The sequence below is a fragment of the Prionailurus viverrinus genome, chromosome B2 (assembly GCF_022837055.1).
Source record: "Prionailurus viverrinus isolate Anna chromosome B2, UM_Priviv_1.0, whole genome shotgun sequence".
NCBI classification, from domain to species: domain Eukaryota; kingdom Metazoa; phylum Chordata; class Mammalia; order Carnivora; family Felidae; genus Prionailurus; species Prionailurus viverrinus.
Genome location: NC_062565.1, coordinates 2,753,012 through 2,762,596, shown reverse-complemented (window position 1 = coordinate 2,762,596; position 9,585 = coordinate 2,753,012). Strand labels below are relative to the sequence as shown.

The window sequence follows — 9,585 nt, the reverse complement described above, 5'->3', positions numbered from 1 at the left end:
CTGCCGGAGAAGTTGCTGGATAGTAATTCAGTAACAGGGGGACAAACTCGTATTCAATAGCAAAGCTGCAGACATCTAAGATCTGCAGTTTCAGACCAAGATGTTAGCCTACGCAGAACTTCATAGAATGCATTTTTTTTTTACCTTCAAAAAATGAATCACATAAAAATCACATAACCCTGAGATACAATCTCAGAGGGAGCTCTTACTGTTAGTGAGCGTATTTGCACAGCGAGGCCACTTCTCCGCCATTGCTGACTTAAAGGTTTTCGCTCTCAGAGTTCACAGGCGGCACTGCAGACTTCGGGACGGAACTTGGGAACAGGTGCTTTTCCGCTCGCGGGTTCAGTAATTCTCTCCTCAGTAAAAACCCCTCCCGCCTGCGGATGACTCGCCCACCCGCGCACGCGGTTCCAGTTTCTGGGAAGAGGGAAGGGGTCGCGTCCAAATGTCCGTGAACACACCCCCGTACTCTCTTTGTGGCCGGTTAGTTAGTCGCAGGCGGTTACGGGGGAGAATTTTGAATCCACGGAGAGAGGAACAAAACGGAAGTGTCAGAAGTGGGATTCGAACCCACGCCTCCATGCGGAGACCAGAAGCCCCAGAGCGGGAAGCGGAAGCTTGAGTCTGGCGCCTTAGACCACTCGGCCATCCTGACACCGCGGCGTGACACCTGCCTAATCTGCTACTTGAGGTGCTTCCGCGCGTGCCCCGGGGCTCAGCGCCCGCGGCGTCTCGCGGAGAGACTGGGCGAGGCGCGGGTTCGGAACCCAGAGACGCGACCGCGGGGGAGTACGGCGCCCGAGCCGCCCTTAACCTTTCATCTCGCTCCCGGGTTCACTCCCCAGCGCTGTCTTCCGCCCTGCGCGGTCGCTTGGGCGCTGCAGGACAGTCCTGCCCCTCCTTTCTCCACGGCTCTCGGGTGCTTTTCAGTAAAAATGACCCACCTTGGGCGGCAGCAGCTAGTCTGAAACATGTTTGCCTTCGGTGGCTGGAAAAACACCAGCTGACGGTGAAAATGAAATAGCCAAGAAGGAAACGAAGTAACCTTGGTGCAACTACCGTTCTGGGACTAAGCCGTGAAAGAGAGAAGCACTTTAAAATTCCGATAAACAGGAGTATCGACAGGTTCCTGTAATCAGACCGCAAGGGTCTAGATCCATACAGCACATTTAAATTTGTAAGACATCACTTTTAAATCTGTGATTTCTTCATCTATTACTCTAAAGCTGCGTGGGAAATACCTTTTTTAAAAGGTGGGTTATTATTTGTAGATTTGACTCTTTTTAGTGTGATTATGTTTCAGCACGGCAATGACAACAGTATCGAAAATTAAGTGCCTATCTTAATGTATGCATATGTTGAATTTTTGCACTCGGCCTATACCGGTTTGAAGTCTATGTATATATTTTCTGTGGAATGAAAACTTCTGCATACAGGTTTAAAATATCGGAGATACTTGAAAGTAGATATTATTTTGAATGCCCCGTCATATGGAATTGCAGCAGAAAATATGCCATGATCCAACTGTCTTTCATAGATGGATTCCTCACAGCACAGTCAATATGTCATGAACTCGTGGACAGTACATTTCCTGACACCTCTTTGTTATATTGTATTTTACCCATTTTTTCCTTACCAGTTCAGGGGAAATTGGGTAAGTGAAGTCTCAAATAGTAGAGGCTTCTGAGTGCAGCCATAAGAACGCCTGTGACAGATGGTATTTTCCAAAGATGGCCCTACTGAGAGATGTCATGCCACGGGTTCTTCCTGTAATGCGATTTTGACACATTTCCGCCCGAGGGTGGGGGACTGTGTTGCGTCGCATTGGATCCAGGTAGATCTGCGATGCTTGGAACCGATGCTGCTGGGCTCCCAGTGTTAGCTCGCCACTGCTTCCAACAGCCTTCTCTCAGGGCATTTGTCCTCAGAACCCAGCCACCACGCTGCAAGGAAGCCCGACCTGGGCCACAGGAGACCCTGCAGGGGGGAACTGAGGTCTCCAGCCCGCACCAGCAGCGGCTGCCTGACACGCGGGGAAATGGTCCTTCGCATGATTTCCTGCCCCCAGCCTCACAGTCCTCCAGTGGGCTCTCCCGAAACCAGGAGCAGAGACAAGCCGTGTCCTCGGTGCTCTGCCCAGATTCCAACCAAGTCTGGGAGAGAATAAATGAGAGCTGTTGTGTCAGTTAAGCCATCACGTTTTAATGTGGTTTTTTACGTGGCAATGGGTCGGGGGCATCCGTCCAATCAGGAGAGAGACACCGCGCAGTAATTTGACAGGAAAAGGTGTTTGGTTGTTTATTTATTTACTTATTTTTCACGTTGTATTGAGATATGATTGACCTAGAACACTGTAAGTTTAAGATGGGCAACGTAAGGATCTGATATAGGAACGTATCGCAAAACGATCACCACAGCAACTTGAGCCAACATCTGTCACCTCGCATTGTGACAATTTTTTCCTTGTGATGAAGACTTTTAAGATCCACTCTCTCAGCAATTTTCAAGTACATATTTCAGTATTGCTAACTATGGTTGACATGTTTTACACGATATCCCCAGAACTTGTTTATCTTATAACGAACAGGGCAAGTTTTAATGTCAAGAACTGTTAACTAAAGGGAGGGTCGGAGGAACAAGGAGTTGGCTAGGAACAAGTAAAGAGAACTGGGAAGACTTTAAGAAGAGCGACCCAGGGAGCAGTCACCACCCCTAGGGCCAAGAAAGCACGGCCGGAAGAGAGGGCCGAGATAAAGCCTGGAAGGGTGAGCCCTCTGCCTCTCCGCACCCCTAGCTAAGATCCAGCCTTGCTGTGGGGGACACAGCCGTGGCTCACTAAAGACCAGAGAAATCACCGTGGTGTTGTGCTGGCAGAACTTGCGATCCCAGAGTCAGGGACGTTTCAAGGAGGATGAGGAAAAATGAGCCCGGAGAAGGGCGCCCGGCTGGCACACTCAGTAAAGCATGTGAGTTTTGGTCTCAGGGTTGCAAGTTCAAGCCCCACATTGGCTGTAGATTTTAATAAAATCCTTTTCGAAAAGGCTGGAGGAAAGGAGAGCATTATTATCTAATGGCAGAAAGCTTAGCAGGACTATTACTATGGTAAATGTGAAAAAATAGAAAATGTACCTAATGAATTTGGAGATTCAGCGAAGGACGTTTCCGGGCAATGTTCTGAAGGTGTCGCCTGGCTTTTCCTAGATGCCTACGGTGAAATGAGACACGAGAGGGACACACTACGAGAGACAGACACACTAAGGAAAGAATGGCTAATTATAAAGGAGCCAGGACTTGGTGAATATTCAGCAGTAAAACTGTTCCCCATTGCCAGCTTCTCCAGACGACAGACGATGTTACAATTAAGAAAAGTCTTCTGGGAAAACACGGTCTAAAGAGAAAGCCAAGGATGCAATTGTGAAGCCTTGGGTCAGATCCCAGAAAGATCTCTGCTGAGCCGCACGCAGGTGGACTATCTATCAGGGCCCTACACAAATTACATATATGTATTTTTAAGTCAAAACCTATGTCATACTTGCTTTAAGCCCTTGATTTGAGGGGTAATTTGTTCTGTAGCCATGGTAACTGAAACAGTAGTAATGGCAAATGCAATCATAGGACAATTAAAGGAACAAGACAAAAAGGAAAAGACAAGAAATCCAGATAATGGAGCTCCCACCGCAGAGCGGACTTTGAGAGCTGGTCTTTACCTGTATTTGACATTCCGTAGTGTATGCTATTCTGGGGTCAGGGAACCAGCCCCGGGAGCCAAATCCCCCCCGAGGCCCGTTTGTACAGGGCCTGTGAGCTAAAACTGACATTTTAGAGTAGTTGAAAACGTCAAGGGAATATTTCGTGACCTGTGAACATTGTATGAAATTCTAATTTCAGTGTTGTGAATGAAGTGCTGTAAGAACACAGCCCCGCTTCCTCGCTTATGTCTTATTTATCTGAGACGAGTTTTGAGCCACAGTCTGGAGCTGAGTAGTGGTGACAGAGACCATACGCCCGCAGAGCCTAAAATGTTTACCATCTGGCCCTTTCCGGGAAGAGTTTGCCGACTCTCTCGCGAATCTGTCGTTCCGTGGTTTTTATTCTGAGTGCACTGGCAACTCTGGGTTCTTTGTTGTTCTTCTGGGGGAAGCTTAGGGCCTCCGTTTCTTTTCTGTTATCTGTTGCTCACGTCCTTTCAGAGGAGTGGCCCGACTCCAGGCTTCTCGGCCTAACAATTTCTCTCTACTCTAGATTAGCTGCTGCTCAGGGACAAGCGTGACCTAGGGTGGGTGGGGGGTACGTCTGGGGCGCAGAGGTTTGTGAAAGGCAGAGACGTAGGCACGTTCCTTCCCCCGGTCTCGTGCTGGCGTCACCATCACCTTCTCCGCACTGGAGTGTGCTTTATCCCCTTTCTCCACTGCAGAGAGCGAAAAATCTATCTCTACGTTCCCCATACAGGTGGGCTCGGTGGACCAGATACGCTCTTCTGTTCTGTCTCTTCCCGGAACCAGAACAGGGTGTCTCACTTATGGAGCCCCCGACATTCTTGCCCGTGACCTTCTCTCCCAGGCCCCTTTGGGACCCAGTGACACTTATTTACGCCTAGCTAGAAATGTGTGTGCACCTTCTTGGCTCCTGCTGCCCCCTTTCTCACCCTGTAAAAGAGGACGCAAGAGCATTTGTCTCACTAAATCTTACCCATGAGGGATTCCAAAGGCCAACAGAAGCCACACTGGGTATTAGTTGTAAGGAAAGGTGTTACGGATCCCAGTTGAGTCCTGTCGGCCGGAAAGGAGCTATTGCAAAACCAGGATCTTCTCTGCTTTGTGTCCAGTGGAACTAACCAGCTACCCAACAGCCCAACGGCACACAAAGGTGTGTGGCTACTGTCTGCGGAGAGCCTGTTGAGGGCAAGTGACAAGAAGGACATAAAACCGAACACAGCCACTCAGCGTACGGTCGGCAGACCACCACAGTCCCTAAATGTCTACACCAGTCTTCTCTGTCCCACGATAGGGAGCTCGTGCCAGAAAGAAATCAGTTGTATCGGTGAGCATCTTGTTTAATTCTGTTGACGGACTGTTTGTAGTGAAAGTGCCTCAGGGAAGGTAGGAGTGCGTTTAATTACATTCTGGAACAAGCTTACCTCTCTGTGGACCAGCAACGGATGTTTCCTGACCTGCAACTTTGCACATCCCTGGTGTTAGGGGAGTGTTCCCACACTCAAGTGTAGGGCAGGATCGTGCGTCTTAAAAAGATAATCCACGCGACCAGTATGATCAGAACGAGATTTCCAAAACGTTATTTATGTAGCTCATGGGGTCCCCAAGAGAAACAGACTTGACCGCCTCTCGAGCAGGAGATATCACTGCAGCCTTAGGTGGTGTTTGGAATGAAACCAGAAGCCCCACGGCATGTTCTCCAGAACCAGCCTTATTTCACAGGAGAGCTGCCTTTCGCAGACCAGTCTCCCTGGGAGGCGTCTGCCAGAAAGGACTAGACTTCCTGCCTTCCTCCTCACCCGATGGCAGTGAGTGGCCAACATACTGCAATGGCTGTACTCCCTATATGGGCCAATTCAAGCTGTTTAGAAGTAAATATTATGTATCCGCTGCTCAAGCGTCAACCTACCCTATTACCCGAGGTCCATCCAAGAATTTCACGACTCGACCAACCCTACCCTAACCCTATCACTGGAGTTACATTAGGTTGCTGCTCATCCTTCCTTTGCTCATCCAGACCCATTCTCTGGCCTGCGTTTCTTCCCTGGAAGGCTGTGTCCCGTTGGGCTCTCCTGCCCCGCTAGCTCCTATGTGGATTCAGCCCGTGGAAGCTACTGGCAGATGTGAGATGCCAAGAGAGAAGTAGAGGTCCCCGATTTCCTCTCTTGAACCTAACCCTAAATTTGGAGATCAATCCAATGGCTCTCCGAAAACACCCGTTAAAACAAATTCTAGGGGTGCCTGGGTGGCTCAGTCGGTTAAGCATCTGACCCTTGGTTTCGGCCCAGGTCATGATCTCACGGTTCATGAGGTCAGGCCCCATGTCCGGCTCTGTGCTGACAGTGCAGAGCCTGGTTGGGATTCTCTCTCTCCCTCTCTCTCTCCCTCTGTCCCTCCCCTGTTCATGTTCTCTCTCTCTCTCTCTCTCAAAATAAATAAACTTAAAAAACGAAAACCAAATTCCAGTTAGGCAAAGATTTCCTACATCAGAAGGAGGTAAAAATTAATAACAGTAGGGAAAAGTGAATTGTCAAGGTTAGCATCACAGAGTCAAAGGGCTGGGTCCTACATTTATGGAATTCTGAATCTTTGGCTCCACAAATCACATTTACCATAAGTAAGGCTCAACCAAACACAGAGAAATATTACTCAAGTATCTTTTAATTTGTATAATTGAACAAGCATTACAAGCTAATTATAGAGGGCTTTACACATAAATAAATTCGAAAGCCAACGGAGAGTCCCCACTGTGCTGACTTATTTCCTTCTAAGTGAAGGTGCAAGGCGTTTAGAATAAAACTGTGATCGTATCATGTAGTTTTGCACTCAGCCTTTTTCACTTACTGGTATTTTATGGCCTTTCCCCATATTGAATATAGTTTTCTTCTAAAAATCTGTAAGAGCCACCTGATATCCTGTGTGGCTATATAGTACCTTACTGCGGTGTTAGTGGAAGTGGACCAAAATTCAGAGTCCCAGCTGGAGACTCGGGCCGGGGAGAGGGGTGGTTCGGGACCCCTTGGGAGTATTGCCAACAGATCTGGGGACTTGATGGAGGCGGGTGTCTATCTCCTACTTCCGTCCCTCCCGTCTCCCTCCCGACTGTGTTCTCTGCTTCCTTTCCCGTTTTCTTAAAGAGAGTTCTTTAATTCTTATGAGGGGGCCATGCCTCCATGATCAGAACCTGGAGCCGTCTGTCTTCCTGCCCCTGAGGTCTTGAGTTCCAGGCAAGGCTTAGCTGACTTTTGGAGACTCGAGCTGGGAGAAGAGCGCTATCTGGGCTCGTCCCCTTCGAGAACTGTAGTTTCTTGCAGGCCCTCGCAGAGCTGCAAAAACGCTCTCAATATAACTGTATCTGCAGGTGAAACAGTCTGTCACACACGCCGCGTGGTCGAGATTTGCACGCACGCCGCGCGGTCTCTACCTACTGAGGACTTGCCGAAAGACCAGGAGCCTGCACAGAATCCAGCCCAAGGGCTCATCGAATGAACGCATTTCAGTCTTTGTCTCTGCAGACAGGGAAGGGCAGAGAGCCCACTGAGATAACTTAAGATCATTAAAAAATAAAACAACCCCCCCCCCAAAAAGTTCAAGTGATTTCTCTGACCCTAACAGGCCTGTTTCACCGACGTTATACATTTCTTTAGGTGCTAGAAGCAGGAAGTGAACATTGTACACAAACCTGCAAATCACAGGCCGGCTGGGACTTTCTGACCCTCCTCGGGCCTGCACCCCCTTCTCCGATACTCTGGCGACGACGCGAAGCTTCGGAAGACAGGGCCCTTCTGCGCAGGCAAGTCGAGGATTTGGGAGAATGTGAACACACTGGCCGCTCCCGGAAGCGGGGGGCGGACCTCTAATCCTAGCGGGGTCAGCACGGCGCCTAAGAGTAAGTGGTAACATTGAACCCCCTCCACTGACCTCGCTCTCACCTTCATGGACACGCCCACCCCTTGTTAGGTTTCCCATCGATCGCGTGCGTTCGTGAGGCCCCAGGGCACGCAGGCAGTGCTGCGCCTGCGCACGGTGGTTGTCCCAGCCTGTGGGTCCCTCTGCCCGGCTGGCCGCCGGCCCTGCAGGCAAGGGTCGCACGGCCTCTCCCCTGCCGCGTGGAGCGCGCATTCCGGAGTCCCGGGCGGAAGCGCCGCGCGGCCCCCCGCTTCCCAGCGCCGGAATCTTGCTTTTCCGGGTCGTTTTCATGACTCCTTTGGCCTGGCCAGCAGTCGAGGTGTGTTTGGGTTTGGTTCCTCCTGTTTCCGTGTAAGCCAGCGACCGAGCCGCGAGAGTACGGAGGGAAGCGGTCCCTGCCAGCTCCAGGCGCACCTGTTGCGGGCTTGGCTCGGGGGCCCGCAGCTTCCGGGCGCGTTTCCTCTCTGACCCCGGTCTCGTTACTTTGAGGCGCTGCTGGTCCGAGCCCGGTCCCCAGACAGCCCTTCTGATATTGAAACTGTCACGGAGAAAGTAGGAAAGGGGATGAGGGTGGAACATGAAATTTCCAGAAACTTGAGAAACAGGAACCCAGACATTTGAATATATAATCAACCTTAGGACAAGGAGTCAAAGAGGGACTCACCGAGGCTCCGTAGCTCAGGGGTTAGAGCACTGGTCTCGTAAACCAGGGGTCGTGAGTTCGAATCTCACTGGGGCCTCCAATAGCTGCCTTTTTTTTTTTTTCTTCATCTTTGGTAGATGATTTCAAAAGGAATGTTTCATTGACACCGGAATCAAGAACTAGAAATGAACCGACTGCATCTCTATTCTGTATTCTCAGAAAATTGCTGCGAACAAAAGGAGACGATTCTAAAATGGAAATTTCTCCTAACAAATGGAAATTGAGCCGCTGCGCCACCTGCATTACTGGTAACACCTGAAATTCAGGTGCAGAAAAAACCTGAAGAGCCACCAGTGTCACTACTGCCGATATAAGCCAGCGGGGAAGCTGATTTGTATGGAGTTTCAACCCCACCCTGGGATCCTGCCTCGTTCAGCCCCTGGAGGCCTAAAGGAATTGTGTTATAATCATGGATCTTATCGAACTTACCCAGTGGACGCTAAACTCCCCCACAGACAGGAGTCACATCCGATTTACTCTTGTATCTCAGAGCCTGGCCAAGTGGGGACCCTAGTGTGTGCTCAGCAAAGGTTTGTTGAGTGAAGCCCAGCTAAAGACTGTACCCGGAGTGCGACGACTCTGCAGATACCTTAGGAGGCATAAAAACGATCTGAAGGTCAAGGAGCCAAGGGCAGCAAACCGAGAAGACCAAAGAGCAACTCAGCCCTGATAACGATTCTACCAAACCTGGGACTCCTCCTTCTGGCCTCATTTTGTTGTCTCATGATTGGAATTGGCTGCCCCCAACGTGAACACCGGATATCAGCTGAATGGCTTCCGTATGTTGCTAAAACCAATAATCCACACCAGAGGTTCAACTGATGGAATCTCCCTACACCACGCTTGTATTAAATAATTAATAATATAGTAATTGTAAGTATGTAAGCCACAGACATATTTCTCCAGAAAGTACTTTGGAGTTTTGAAAACAATCCAACACACCTCCCTTTGCAAGGTGTTTGGAAAGGGTACTGTAAACTCTGAAAGGCACATTCGATTCATTTTCGTTAAAATCAGTCAGCTTTCTGCTGCTCCCAGCTAAGGACTCTGGCTGTTCCTCAGAGTCTCCGGGCTTCGTTGTGCTTTCGTGACCTTGTGGACGCTGCTCTCTCTGCTCGAAATACACCCCCAACCACCCCCAACCCTTGTTCTGGCAAAGTCCTCCCCATCTTTCAGGATTCGGCTCGTGGGTCGCTTTACCCTCAATCTAGGCGAGTGGTGCTTTTTCTAACACCATTTGTACACCTCTATTACAGC

At 49.7% G+C, this 9,585-nt stretch overlaps 2 non-coding genes across 2 annotated transcripts; one reads left to right on the top strand and one right to left on the bottom strand.

Annotated features, from left to right (window-relative positions):
• Positions 1–552: 552 nt before the first annotated feature.
• TRNAL-CAA (transfer RNA leucine (anticodon CAA)) lies at positions 553–658 on the bottom strand. The gene is made up of 2 exons: positions 621–658; positions 553–598 (listed from the first exon to the last, which is right to left on the bottom strand). It is a non-coding gene; the product is annotated as a tRNA-Leu (tRNA).
• A 7,634-nt stretch (positions 659–8,292) lies between these two features.
• TRNAT-CGU (transfer RNA threonine (anticodon CGU)) lies at positions 8,293–8,365 on the top strand. Its single transcript has one exon. It is a non-coding gene; the product is annotated as a tRNA-Thr (tRNA).
• The last annotated feature ends 1,220 nt before the right edge of the window (positions 8,366–9,585 follow it).